Genomic DNA, 13,236 nt, shown 5'->3' on the forward strand with positions numbered 1-13,236 from the left:
CCCTCCCGGAACAAGAGAACCGCCTTGCGCCCGTCAGCCACAGAATCTGTGTAATTAATGTGTGTTTGGTTGTAGGCTCGCTGGGTGTTTTAATAACGCTGATAACGGTAGCTGTGTAAGTCACGTTAAAAAGTGAGTTTTTCTGCGTTTTGGTATTAGCGTTTTTTCTTGTTTATGTTTTTTATAGGTTTTTTTTTTACCAAAAAAAATTTTATTTTATTATAGTAAAAAAAATGTCCAAAAACGCTGGTTTGCCACGATATAGTGCATTTTTCAGCGTTAGAGCATTTTTACAGCTAAAAAACTCCTCTAGAAACCTACCAGTCCTGGGTTTTTTTTCCAGCCAAAAAATGTTGGTTACAGTCTGTGTGCATGGACACATAGGATAACATACTGGGGGTTTACTGACTGTAGAAAAAAACATCAAAAGCCAAAAATCAGGCGCTGTAAAAATGTCCAGTGTGCATGAGGACTGAAAGGGATGAGATGGCAACCCTAAGCTGGAGTTCTGCAGGTGTTCTAGCATCCAAAAGCTTCTGATCTCAGGTCGCTATTTCTAGTAAGGCTTGAATTTAGGCCAATTACTGCTAAATCGGCCAAAATTCAAGCAGTGAGTGGCACAACCCCTCTGGACAAAAGTTGATTTTTCAGTTGACTTTTGCTGAAGGAGATGGATGGAAAATAGTGGACCAGACAGTAACTGCATCCAATCACATTTTGGTATTCTGACATGGTTGCCAGCTGTCATAATACAGTACAATAGCCTCCTTTATGATCGTCTATTGAAGGCGTATATTAGCTTTTTATTAGATCTCTCTTACATTTCTCTTCTTCAGCCTGTGATTCTATTTGCGTATGGTGAGCTTAATGCCCCATACACACGATAGGAAAATCGTCCGAAAAATTTTGCGTACGATTTTCTCTTCATTGATGAGGAGGATGTTTTAACCGATAACGTTATTGTGAACAAAAAAATCCAGTTGAACAACAGTGAAAAATGTTGTCGTTTTGCATACGAACGACCGATTTTCTATGCAGTGGTATGACGGTTGTATGAAAAAAAAATCTATCAAACACTATCGCACATGAGCGGAAACAGAAGATGACCCGGATGTTTATGTCCAAGGAATCTTCATAAACACGAACTAAAATTCCAAATGTTAAAAGTAGATTGGCCTAATGAGATAATGAAACCAGAATTCTGCATGTTATATGTTTATGTATCACTATTTATGTATATAGGTAATGTAATAAACTATATTCTACTCATTGCTGTTAATTGTGTATATCGCTCGTTCTGGCAGGAAGGGCGTGGCTACAAGGTCACACGCACACTGCATCACTTCCATTTGTACGGAAGACGTCAACACTATGTATTGCCCGACGATTTTTTTAGATTGGTTAATGTGGGCCACGATATCAATCAACGAACGAACGCCTCTTGGTCATCGGATAACCGATCGGTCAATTTTCTAATTGTGTATTCCCACCTTTACAGTGGGCCTTGGAGAAGGCCTTTGTACACTTTTCATTGGAAAATTGAGTTCTGCTTAACCTTAACTAGTTGCTGACCGCAGATAGCCGAATGACGGCTGCACTGCGGCCGGCCAGTTTTGGGTGGACATCATATGACGTCCTCCCAGAACGCGCTCTCCTGCGCACCCCAGGGGGGGCGCACCCCCGGCGATCTCCGTGATCGCTGTGTCCTACGGACACAGCTGATCACGTGATGTGGTAAAAGGCCAATCATGATGGCCTTTTACCACATGATCAGCCGTGTCCAATGACATGCCGAGCATAGGGAAATGCAATTGGCGGTTCTCGGCTGCACTTTCCTCATGCTGTCAGAGCGTGAGGAAAGTACTGCCAAGAACCAGCAGTTGCCAGAGCAGGGATGGACACCAATCATCAGGGCACTGAGGATCAGTGCCCTGTTGATCGGTGCCCAGCAGTGCCACCCACCAATTCCGCCCACCTGTGCCCAGCAGTGCCACCCACCTGTGCCTCCCACCAGTGCCACACATCAATGCTCAGCAGTGCCACCTACCTGTGCCCACCAGTGCCACCCACCTGTGCCTACCAGTGCAACCCACCAGTGCCCATCAGTGCAGCCCAGCAGTGCCGCCAGTCAGTGCCCAGCAGTTGTGCCAGTCAGTGCCCACCAGTTGCGCCAGTCAATGCCCAGCAGTGACGTCAGTCAGTGCCGCCCAGCAGTGCTGACTATCAGTACCCATCATCAGTGCTGCCTATCAGTGCCGGCTATCAATGCCCTTCAGTGCTGCCTAGCAGTGCTGCCTATCAGTGCCCATCAGTGCTGCCTCATCAACGCACATCAGTGAAGGAGAAAAATTACCTGTTTGCAAAATTTTATAATAGAAACAAACTTTTTTTCAAATTTTTTGCTTTTTTTTGTTTATATCGCAAAAAGTAAAACACCCAGCGGGGATTAAGAATATTCGAAAAATAAAAGAAAGCTCTATTTGTGAGAAAAAAATGATAAAAATTTCATATGGGTACAATCTTGCATGACCGCGCAATTGTCATTCAAAGTGCAACAGCGCTGAAAGCTGAAAACTGTCCTGGGCAGGAAGGGGGTATAAGTGCCCGGTAGGCAAGTGTTTAAACTATATGCAATGATAGTTAAGGCAACAGAGACAAGACTGTTCACATGTAAACTCCAAAGACTAAAAAGGCTTCACTCTGCAATTTAGCACAGCAATAGTCCTGCCATGTCACCCAGATCTCCATTGTGATGCACAATCATTCACTTGGAAAGTGTGATGAGCGACTACTACACTCCGTAATGTAATATTAGAGGTCGTGATTGGGTCATCAGCTTTTTCTAATCACATGTATCAAAGCTTTCCAGCTTTTCACATGGAGGAGGAGTAGATGACAAAACAGCAAGTCACACTTGAAGCCTTCCTCTCCTTTACAGCAGCCCATGTACCATATGTCTCCACCCCACACATTTCACAACATGCCTCTGCACATCCACACTCCACTCCTGAATAATGAACCAGCTAAAGGGATTGTTCTCACTGAGCTGTTTACACTGCTGTGAAACCATGTGTCATCACAGGACATTCCTCTCCTCTGCTGGAGCTCAATGAGCAATCATATTGGATCCAGCACAGGCTGAAGACTGCAGAGTGGATTTACAGCCTGCACCAACCTGGATTGTCTTGCTGGAAAACTTATAGGGCAATGGTAAGTACTCCATTCTCTTCTCTTTGATGCCATTGTGACTGCAATACGAATTTGCAAGTCCCTGCTGTGAGAATTTTATTTAACCTTGCAGCAGGCAATTAGGATTGTGCAACTGTGTGTGTTCCTAGTTCTCAGACCCCCTCTCAATAAAAAAAAAAACACTCATGGGGGGATTTACTAAAACAGCAGCATGCAAAATCTGGAGCAGCTTTGCATAGAAACCAATCAGCTTTTAGATGTTATTGCCAAAGCTTAATTGAACAAGCGGATTGGCTACAACAGCACCAGATTCTGAGTGCTCCAGTTTTAACAAATCTCCCCCATAGAGTTATTGTCAAGTTAACTGACGCATACCAATGCTAAGCTTTAAAAACTGTTTGCAAAAGATTTAATATTCTCTCTGTTTATAAATAAAGAATTAACAATATATATATTCCTAGATTGTAAGCTCCAAGGACCAGGGCCCTCAAATCCCTCTTGTATTGTTGCTGTATTGTCTCTTGTTATATTGTAAAGTGCTGAGAAAACTGTTGGTGCTATATAAATCCTGTATAATAATAATAATATATTCTCAGCAACAGCTGACTGTATCAATGCAGGTATTGAGAAACCATTGTCACTTCATCCCCTGCTGGGCGCACATGGGCTCTCTCAGGATTTGTTAGTATAATGGTGGGGTTGTTGTTGTTCAATAGCTTCTAGAAACACACAAACAGAACTTTTCAAATGCAGAGCAGGCGGATGGCACTTGTGATTGCATTGTACTGGGGATGGCTATTTGTGCAGCTCAGAGGGTTAAGTTAAAGGACCGTGATAGCAAAAAATATTTGGGGAGATTATTGTTATCCAGGATTTAGCGCCAACAGTTTTCTCAGCGCTTTACAACATAAGGGCAGACAGTACAATTACAATATGTCCCCTGTTATATTGTAAAGCGCTGAGCAAACTGTTGGCGCTATATAAATCCTGTATAATAATAATATGAATTAATACAGGAGGGATAGGAAATTGCACATTTGGGGCACATTTCCCGTGGTATGTATGTCGTTGGAAGCCTTCATGAAAAACCTGTGACATTTTCATTGCCGGTACCGAATCAACAAATTCAAGTTGTTCTTTGCAACACCTTTACTGTATGGCATTATTGTTGTGGCAAGTTTATACAGAAATACTACCATATCTGAAATAAGGGACGTGGGTCTTCTTCCATGTTGGAGTACATTTTGTTGCAGTACAGTTTTTTCAGATTTTTGACAAATTTATATACACCTTAACCTGGCCATACATGCTACGATCTGATTGTATAATATCCTTTGATCTTTCAACAACTATGTAGTGCAAGGGCTTGCCTAATTGGATATAAATTGAATCTCCCTGTGCCTGCGTGGGTTTCCTCCGGGTTTTCTCCCACACTCCAAAGACATGCTGGTAGGTTAATTGGCTCCTGTCTAAATTGTCCCTAGTATATGTATGTATGAATGTGAGTTAGGGACCTTAGATTGTACGCACCTTGAGGGTTAGGGACTGATGTGAATGTACAATATGTATGTAAAGCGCTGCGTAAATTGACGGCGCTATATAAGTACCTGAAATAAATAAATAAATGGATAGATAAGGTAGGTCCTCATATTACATAGTTCTCAAATATAAAGTTGATTTTACAAAGATCGTATGGAGAGATTGTAATTTCTATGGTGACCTTTAGATTTACCAAACAGTGGTTATACACAATGGGGGAGATTAACTAAAACTGATGCGCTCAGAATCTGGTGCAGCGGTGCGAGGTAGCCAATCAGCTTCTAACATCAGCTTGCTCAATTAATCTTTAACAATAAAACCTGGAGGCTGATTGGGTTCTATGCGGAGTTGCACCATGCAGTTTTAGTAAATAACCCCCACTGTCTCAGGCTTGGTGGTCAGTGGAAGTATATAAATGATATGGTGCCTGCGGTCACTAGAAGGAAGAATGCCACATCATTGTTAGAAGTGGGAGGAACAATGCCCCACTGCTGGTGTCAGCGGAAAACAAATGGTGCCTCACCTTTGGTGTCAGTGGGAAGAATAGTGCCCCATTGTTGTTAGCAGTGAGGGGAATTGTGCATCATTATTGTTATCAGTGGGAGGAATAGTGTCCCGTCATTGGTATCAGTGGGAGGAATAGCACCCCGTAGTTGGTATCAGTGGGAGGAATAGCACCCCATTGTTGGCATCAGTGGAAGAAATAGTGCTCTGCTGTTGGTGTCAGTGGAAAAAATGGTGCCTCATCTTTGGTGTCAGTGGGAAGAATAATGCCTCATCATTGTTGTCAGAGGGAGGAATAGTGCCTAGTTATTGGTATCAGAGGGAGGAATAGCGCCCCGTTGTTGGTATCAGTGGGAGGAATAGCGCCCCGTTGTTGGTATCAGTGGGAGGCATAGTGCCCCATTGTAGGCATCAGTGGAAGAAATAGTGCCCCACTGTTGGTGTCAGTGGAAATAATGGTGCCTCATCTTTGGTGTCAGTGGGAAGAATAGTGCCCCAAGGACCAGATAAAGGCAAGCAAAGGGCCACATCTGGCCCATGGGCTGTAGTTTGGAGACCATTGCACTATACAATCTGATTGTAAAATCTCTGTACCTTTAGACTTACAAAAACTATCTCATCAGGTAGGCCCTTGCACTGCATAGTTGATGACAGATCTAAAGAAGGTTGTACAATCAGATTGTATAGTGTATGTGTCATCTTGCACATTAATCTGTCATACAGCAGGACACCACTTTGCAACACCGCTGCAGTGAATAGAACTGAATGAAATGTCACTGTGTGACATTTCAGTAAAGTCTGAACAAAAATGATAAAAATAAGTAAAAAGTTTACAGTTTTCAGCGCATCTGTATCGCTCCAGGATCAGTGAACACCATCTAATGCAGCTGCTGGAATGAACTATCCCTAAATTTAGGGTGCATGTGTACACAGAGAATATAGATCTCTCCCCGTGTGTGTATGTATATGTGTGTGTGTATATATGTGTATATATATATATATATATATATATATATATATATATATATATATATCCGCCTGGCAGTACTAGGGTTGTTGGTTTGAATCCCAGCCACGACACCACCTGCCTGGAGTTTTCATGTTCTCCCTGTGCCTGCGTGGGTTTCCTCCAGGTACTCCGGTTTCCTCCCACTCTCCAAAGACAGGCTGGTAGGTTAATTGGCTCCTGTCTAAATTGTCCCTACTATGTGTATGTATGAATGAGAGTTAGGGACCTTAGATCGTACACCCCTCGAGGGTTAGGGACTGATGTGAGTGTACAATTTATATGTAAAGAGCTGCGTAGATTGACAGCTATATATAAGTACCTGAAATAAATAAAATATATATATATATACACCATGTACAGCCACCAATACATATAAGTGTTGATAACTTCTCATGTAAATGCTGAACGCTTCTGCACTGACGTGTACCCAAGCATGTGCACATGGCGTATTTCCCCAAATGTGCCACTTTTGCGTTTGGGGACATATACCATACGCGCATGCGTGGATAATTGCTAAAGCAAAAGGGATCTGCGCTTACATGCGTATGGCCACATGCAGCAATTCACTTGTATTGGCAGCACCTGGACCAGGAGAGCTTGAGGACGAAGGAGCCCATAAACGATCATGTGCATGAGGCCTAAGTCTGTCATTTTGGATTCTTCCTCCTTGATGTGAGGGTATTAACTGGTCCTAGTTGATCCCTCGGTGTTGCACTGCAAGTCCTGCCTGCTACAGTTTTGGTGTCCTGGTCATAAGGCTCAATTCCCAATGCTAACACACTACAGAAAATGTTAACCATAACTAACTAGCCAAGATGTGAGAAAAAATTTCCTTCTTATGAGGGCCTACCCAAACAATCCATTTATACTCAATTTGGCTGGACCTAGTACTAGTTTGTAAATCTAAAGGAAATGGAATATTTGGCTTGGTGCATGTTTTAATCCTGTTTATGTATTTGTTTAGAATACAATATAAGGCGTAAAAAGGATATTAGGCATTAAAGAGTATTTCCTTTTGAATGTAGGAGCCATTTCTGAGTGTCCTGGCTGAGTGAATCATTTGTAAATTGAGCAGAATGGCCGATTCTACACATCCTGATTGTGTTTATTATGTAGATGCTGATTCACCCTGTACACCAAGGATTATCCAATTCCTGCTTGTATTCGTAAATGCCGTGGTTGTCTGCAGACCAGAAAGATGTACACATAAGAATTGTGATTTGATGTCAAGAATTGGATCTGATCATGTGGATCGATTCTTTACCTTTACCACAGCCCTTCTGTTCTATTGTTCTGAAATAGGCCTACTGGGGAACTTGTTTTGCTTTTTCAGTGAACCTCCATGTCTAAAGTTGAAAGGGGCACTTCTGGCTGTATTTACTTCTTGGCTTCTCTCATGTTCCTTTCTTCTTTACTTGCTATATGCCTCAGAGCACTGATCATTGCACTGTTATTTGAGAACTTTGAAACTGTTGCCTGTGGCCATGTAAACAGCTTCTGATCTGTGAAAAGCCTTGAAGCCAGGGCCTAATCTGAATTGTGTGAGGACTGTTGCCATTGTGGTGGGAACTGTTAATTGCTTCCTGTAAATGACTGAACATCTATATAAAACAAGATGTAGATCCATTTGCTTACAGTTTTGGTTTTCCTCAAATAATATCAGAAATGTAGAAGCGTATTTGATATAGTGGCTAAATGGTTAGCACTTCCACCTGGCAGTACTAGGGTCGTTGGTTGGAATCCCAGCCACGGCACCTCCTGCCTGGAGTTTGCATGTTCTCCCTGTGCCAGCGTGGGTTTCCTCTGGGTCCTCCGGTTTCCTCCCACACTCCAAAGACATGCTGGTAGGTTAATTGGATCATGTATAAATTGGCCCTTGTATATGAATGTGAGTTAGGGACCTTAGATTGTACGCCCCTTGAGGGTTAGGGACTGATGTGAATGTACAATATATATGTAAAGCGCTGCGTAAATTGACAGCTCTATATAAGTACCTGAAATAAATAAATAGTGTTGTTTGTTAGACATGAACAAGTCAATATGTTCAACCAACAGCTCCTGACGACCCTCAAAAGGGTTCTTTGGCTTCCCATTCTACTGGCTCCTGATTGTAAACCGTGACCATGAGCTGTTGGTGACGGAGCGGTCACTACACTGGGGGCTCCAAGTGAAGCACACTCCAAGCACAAACAAGGGACACCAGCAAATTACATATATGTGGCACCATGCTGCCACATATATGTGTACAACTGGCATTATAGGTTCACTTATATGTAAACTTTTTTTACTTTCTGTCCTCTAGATATATAACCAGAAGTGAGAGTAAGGCCTATTGCACATTGGTGCATTAGGCCATACAATGTAAATTCTGGGCATATTTCAGCTCCTGGGAGAAACAGCGGCAGTGTACAGCCTCCCAGGGCAGCTGTTAGAAATCTCGGGGCCCCAAAGAGCCAACCTGACAGGGCCCTCCCCAAAAGAAACACTGTTTATTATGCTTCAATATATGAATTAATACAGTGAGCGATTGGTACAGATCACTCATTGTGTTCATTCAGACGAGGAAGGGCCTTGTAAATGTGATGTATTTACTGTTCCTTTCCCCCGCTATCCATCCTGAAGGATCCTATTGTGTGGTGGGAGGGAGAGTAAGTAAGCCGGCAGCACTGTGGGGTTGGGGGCAACGTATGGTGCACAGGGAGGGTGATGGGTGCAGCCTGGGGGCAGCAACCGATCCCCTGTATGTCTCTCTCTGCAGCAGCTGAAAGCCAGTAGGAGGGAGAGGAGAAGCCTTCAGCTGCTGCAAAGAGAGCCATTCATCGGTTCCAGTAGTTGCCCTGATTCACCCAGCTGCCTGGGCCCCATACAGGAGAATTGGTGGTACCCCCTTATCCACAGCCCTGCAGCCTCTCCTAGTATTGAATGGATATATGTAAACACGCACATGGGCTAAAGTGTTACTAAATACAGGACCCTGCATCCACTATATCTGGTCTTCCATAGTACATACAACATGGAAATGCTATTATTTTAATAAATGTAAACTGCTAAATACCTTTTCTCATCAGCAGTTAGAACAGTCTTGTGATTTTTATCAGTGTCCAGCCAAGCACTGGTGGATAGTAGAAGAAGGGGAGGATCAGAGAAGACAGGATCAAACAGTCTTTCACAATGCAGAGTATTAACACGTTAGGTTTCACAGTGAGTATAACAAGCATGCTTTACTGCATATACAGACTGATTTTACTGTTGTGGGTTTAGTAACACTTTAAACCTGCACACAGTATACCTGTGTAGAACTACAGGTATAGCTATTCATTACCATGGATAGCTTTATGTGTAACTGTGTCTCCTGGGTGCAGAAATACACCTGCAATGTATGTTATACAGCCTTATGCGACCCTGTGCATGAGGCCCAGTTCTCTCCAAAGTTAGGGAAATCTCCTCTTGTCCCTAGAACAAGTGTCCCCAATTCAAAACTTTGGATTTTGCCTCATTTTCAGTGCCAATGGCACAGGCCACTTGGACAAATAGAGAGGGTTCCCACAGCTGGGATACAGATGGCAAAAAGAACCTCATAAGCAATCTGACATCTCAACATTCTATCCAAAAATGTAAAATATGTGTTGACTTTAGGCAACATCCACATTAGCGCGTCTCCAAAGTCCCACAACTTCTATCGTGACCTTGGAGTGACTTTTGCTGCAACTTTGATCTGACTTTACATTCTCTGGACAAAAGTTGCATCAAAAGTTGCATCAAAAGTTGTATCAATGCAGTGCAGACACTTTTTCAAAGTTACTGTGACTTTGAGTCGCACCAGTTTGAAGGGGTGCTATTGAAAAGAATGGGGTGTAACTTGTCGTGCGACTTTGAAGCCCAAAGTTGCATGATAAGTCGCACAGGTGTGAATGGAGCCTTAGATAAACTATGAAGATATTTTATAAATATTTTCTTTTCAGGTATCTTTCATTGCCTTAGGTTTTAAAAGACTCCATGAAGGCTACAACTGCGTATTTCTCATTCTACAAATGCTGTTTTCTTGGCTGCCATGCTGACCATCTTAGTCCAGTACTTTTGAGTCAGTAACCAAGTGACCAAAACACTAACAAAAGTAAACACAAATGAAAACTTTCCTCTGACTTTTCTAATCTGCATACTTGTTCCAGGTCAGCGACCCAGGAAGCATCAAAGCCTGAGGGTCAACATGATAGCCAAGTAACTAGCTAAATGGTCCACAAATGAATCCCCAGTTGACACTTCAATGTATTTGTTTATATTCAAGGAATATTTTGCTGTGATCCTCTTTTGCTTCCTTTATGACATCAGCATGTAGCAAAGCAGAGCAGTTGCCCCCTTCCTTATCGCTAGTCTGGAATTTGGGATCTGATTCTTCAGATTAGAACAAACATCAAGACAGCCATCTCTTCTCACCTCCACTTTTCTGTATATGTTGCCTGATAGGGATGTTGGAATGTTTAATTGCTGTTTTATCAGCAAAGATGAGCAGAGAAGCAGGTGACAAACTCAAACATCTCATTACTTGTAACTATCTCCTGATATGATCATATGCATGTCACGCACTCAGTGGTTATGGTAGGATCCTATGTATCTGTCCCAGAACAGGTATGCACATAAGGAATTCAACTTTTAGCCTGGGTTCACACTGATGCGGTGCGAAAATTACACCAGTTTCTGTGTGATTTCCGCACCACATCATAATCGCACCCTGTTCACACCAACTATTGCGGGTGTGTATTTTAAGTTAACAACACCCCGAAATCAGTTAGCAAAACGAGGTGCGATTTGCAGAATCAGATCGCATAAGTGTGAACACCCATGTGATCCGATTCTAGTACGGACCAAAAAAAGGGTCCTGCACCTTTTTGCTGTGAATGTGGTGTGATTTGAGCCATACAAAATGTATGGCTCAAATCGCACCGCACAGAATTCGCATGTGATTTGCACAGGAATGCGGTGCGGTTCCTGTGAGAATCGCATGCGGTATGTTGCACCGCACAAATGTGAACCCAGGCTCACTCTGACATGCTGGTCTTTCCTTGATCAGTAACTGAGATCCTGCTAGTTGCCTAGCTTTCTGTGACTTCATTACTTTCTGAGTCATTGACCGAAACAAGCATGCAGCTAGCAAAGCCAGAGTGAAATCAGGTGTCCTGATCCACATGTTTTGGGTCAGTGATTCATTTTCAGAAGAAGTCAGCAATGGCAGCCCAAATATTCACTTGCACTTTCGGTTTACTCAATAGACTTTTCCTGTAATGGTCATTTTCAGATGCAGTCTAATGTCTCTACCAAATGTAGCCAGATGCAGTGACTGGCCTCAGGTAATACACAGTTATTAAGCAAATCCTCCTACATACGTTGTACCAGTTTATCTTCAGTATTCCCTTCTTTACAGCCATTCAAAGTGCTGAATTTATAAAGCCTGTTTGAGAGTTCAGAAAAAAAGTGGATGGAGAACTGAAATGATACACTGCAGAGCTCAGTGAGGAGAGCTCTGAGAGCTGATTGAAGGGAACAGATAAACCCCCCTCCACACAGCTCACAAGAACAGAGCTGAGGCTGCCCCTTTAATGATTGAACTGGATTGACTTTTGTCTTTTTTCAGCCAGATTAACTATATAACTATATCACAGGCTGTGTGCTGGAGATCCCTCCCCTGTCACCATTTTTCTCTTGATGTCAGGAAAGCTTGTCAGAAGTGATTCATGCTGATAGCAAAGGAATGAGGCAGCGGACAGAAATTACACTTAGTGTTCTAAATTGAGACAAGTACACACTATAGAGGGATATGCATTGTTCATATTTCGTGTCTGAGGTTGACAACCACTTTGATGATAGCAGTATTGTATTAATTTGTGATGAACAGGGGCGGACTGACCATTTGGAAACTTGGGCACTGCCCGGGGTCAGTAGGGGGCCCCATGAGAAGCCCCTGGTACCTTTTTCATAGCTTTTTTGAGTTTGGGCAAGGACACAGGGACCCCATGATCCCCTATTGCCCGAGGGCCCCATGAGTTGTCAGTCCGCCCCTGGTGATGACCATGGATCGGTGCACCATACACAGCAGGGATAATCAGGCTTCCGTTTCAAGGAAGATAGAGCTGACCATACACAGGAACTCATTTGTTTAAGTGTATTTCATTTTTAAAACCTCATATAATCCCTTGGTGCCGACTCCCGACGGCTCTGAAATTTGGAAAGCCGGGGTCTTGATCCTGTGACCACTGTGTTTGGATTTTGCGGCACTCGTGATTGGGAGGCCTGAGCTGGGGGTGGCCTTGCTGAAACCATGTGGCCACCCTGTTGCCACCCTCCCACCTGACATTCCTCATTTGAAAAATGGAAGGAGCCAGGTTTAGGTTGAATGAAAAAAAAATCTATATTTGTATGGTTATCTTTACTAATGTTCTTAGCTTTAGCCCCATTTCACACAGTGAAATTTCAAATCGCATGACAAGTCGCAACCTATTGTCCGCAATGGAACCATTCAAATTGTTGCAACTCCGTCAGAGTCGCACCAATTTTGAAAGTAATTCCTGCACTACATTTTGTGATTTTAGGTGTGACTTGCATAGACATCTGTGCATTAAGTCACACAGATGTCTTCCAAGTCGCACCTGAAGTTGCACTGACACGATATCAAAGTCGGATTCGATGTGAACCCAGGCTTAGTTTTATAACAATGTATGTCAATACAATGTATTTCCACTTATAGCATTTTGCCCCATGTAAATAAAATAGTATCCTATCCAAATGGCTAACTCAGCAAATGAACAGTGTGTGAACAGTCTATCATGTGGAGCATTTTTGAAGTTGTGGGAACACCATGTAACTGGGAAAAATATGGAGGCTTCCCTTACTTGTGTGGCGGCATGCTTGTTTCTAGGTCAGTAATATTTTTTTTTAATACAAATTTCCTTTAGGGAGCTTTTAACCAAAGTAAAGGGCATAGATTTAGGGTCAGTTCGCAC

The 13,236-nt window shown here is 42.8% G+C and overlaps 1 protein-coding gene across 2 annotated transcripts in view; it reads left to right on the forward strand.

The window, feature by feature from the left end:
• The first annotated feature begins 2,942 nt into the window (after positions 1-2,942).
• DENND2C (DENN domain containing 2C) overlaps positions 2,943-13,236 on the forward strand; it is a 66,871-nt gene continuing 56,577 nt past the window's right edge. For both annotated transcript variants that reach the window (XM_089685429.1, XM_089685430.1), the window contains exon 1: positions 2,943-3,210. The gene's annotated coding sequence lies outside the window, so the exon portion shown is untranslated. The remainder of the gene's footprint in view (positions 3,211-13,236) is intronic.

Source organism: Staurois parvus, unplaced genomic scaffold (assembly GCF_062004578.1).
Source record: "Staurois parvus isolate SC_StPar_1 unplaced genomic scaffold, SC_StPar_1.0 ptg000375l, whole genome shotgun sequence".
NCBI classification, from domain to species: Eukaryota; Metazoa; Chordata; class Amphibia; order Anura; family Ranidae; genus Staurois; species Staurois parvus.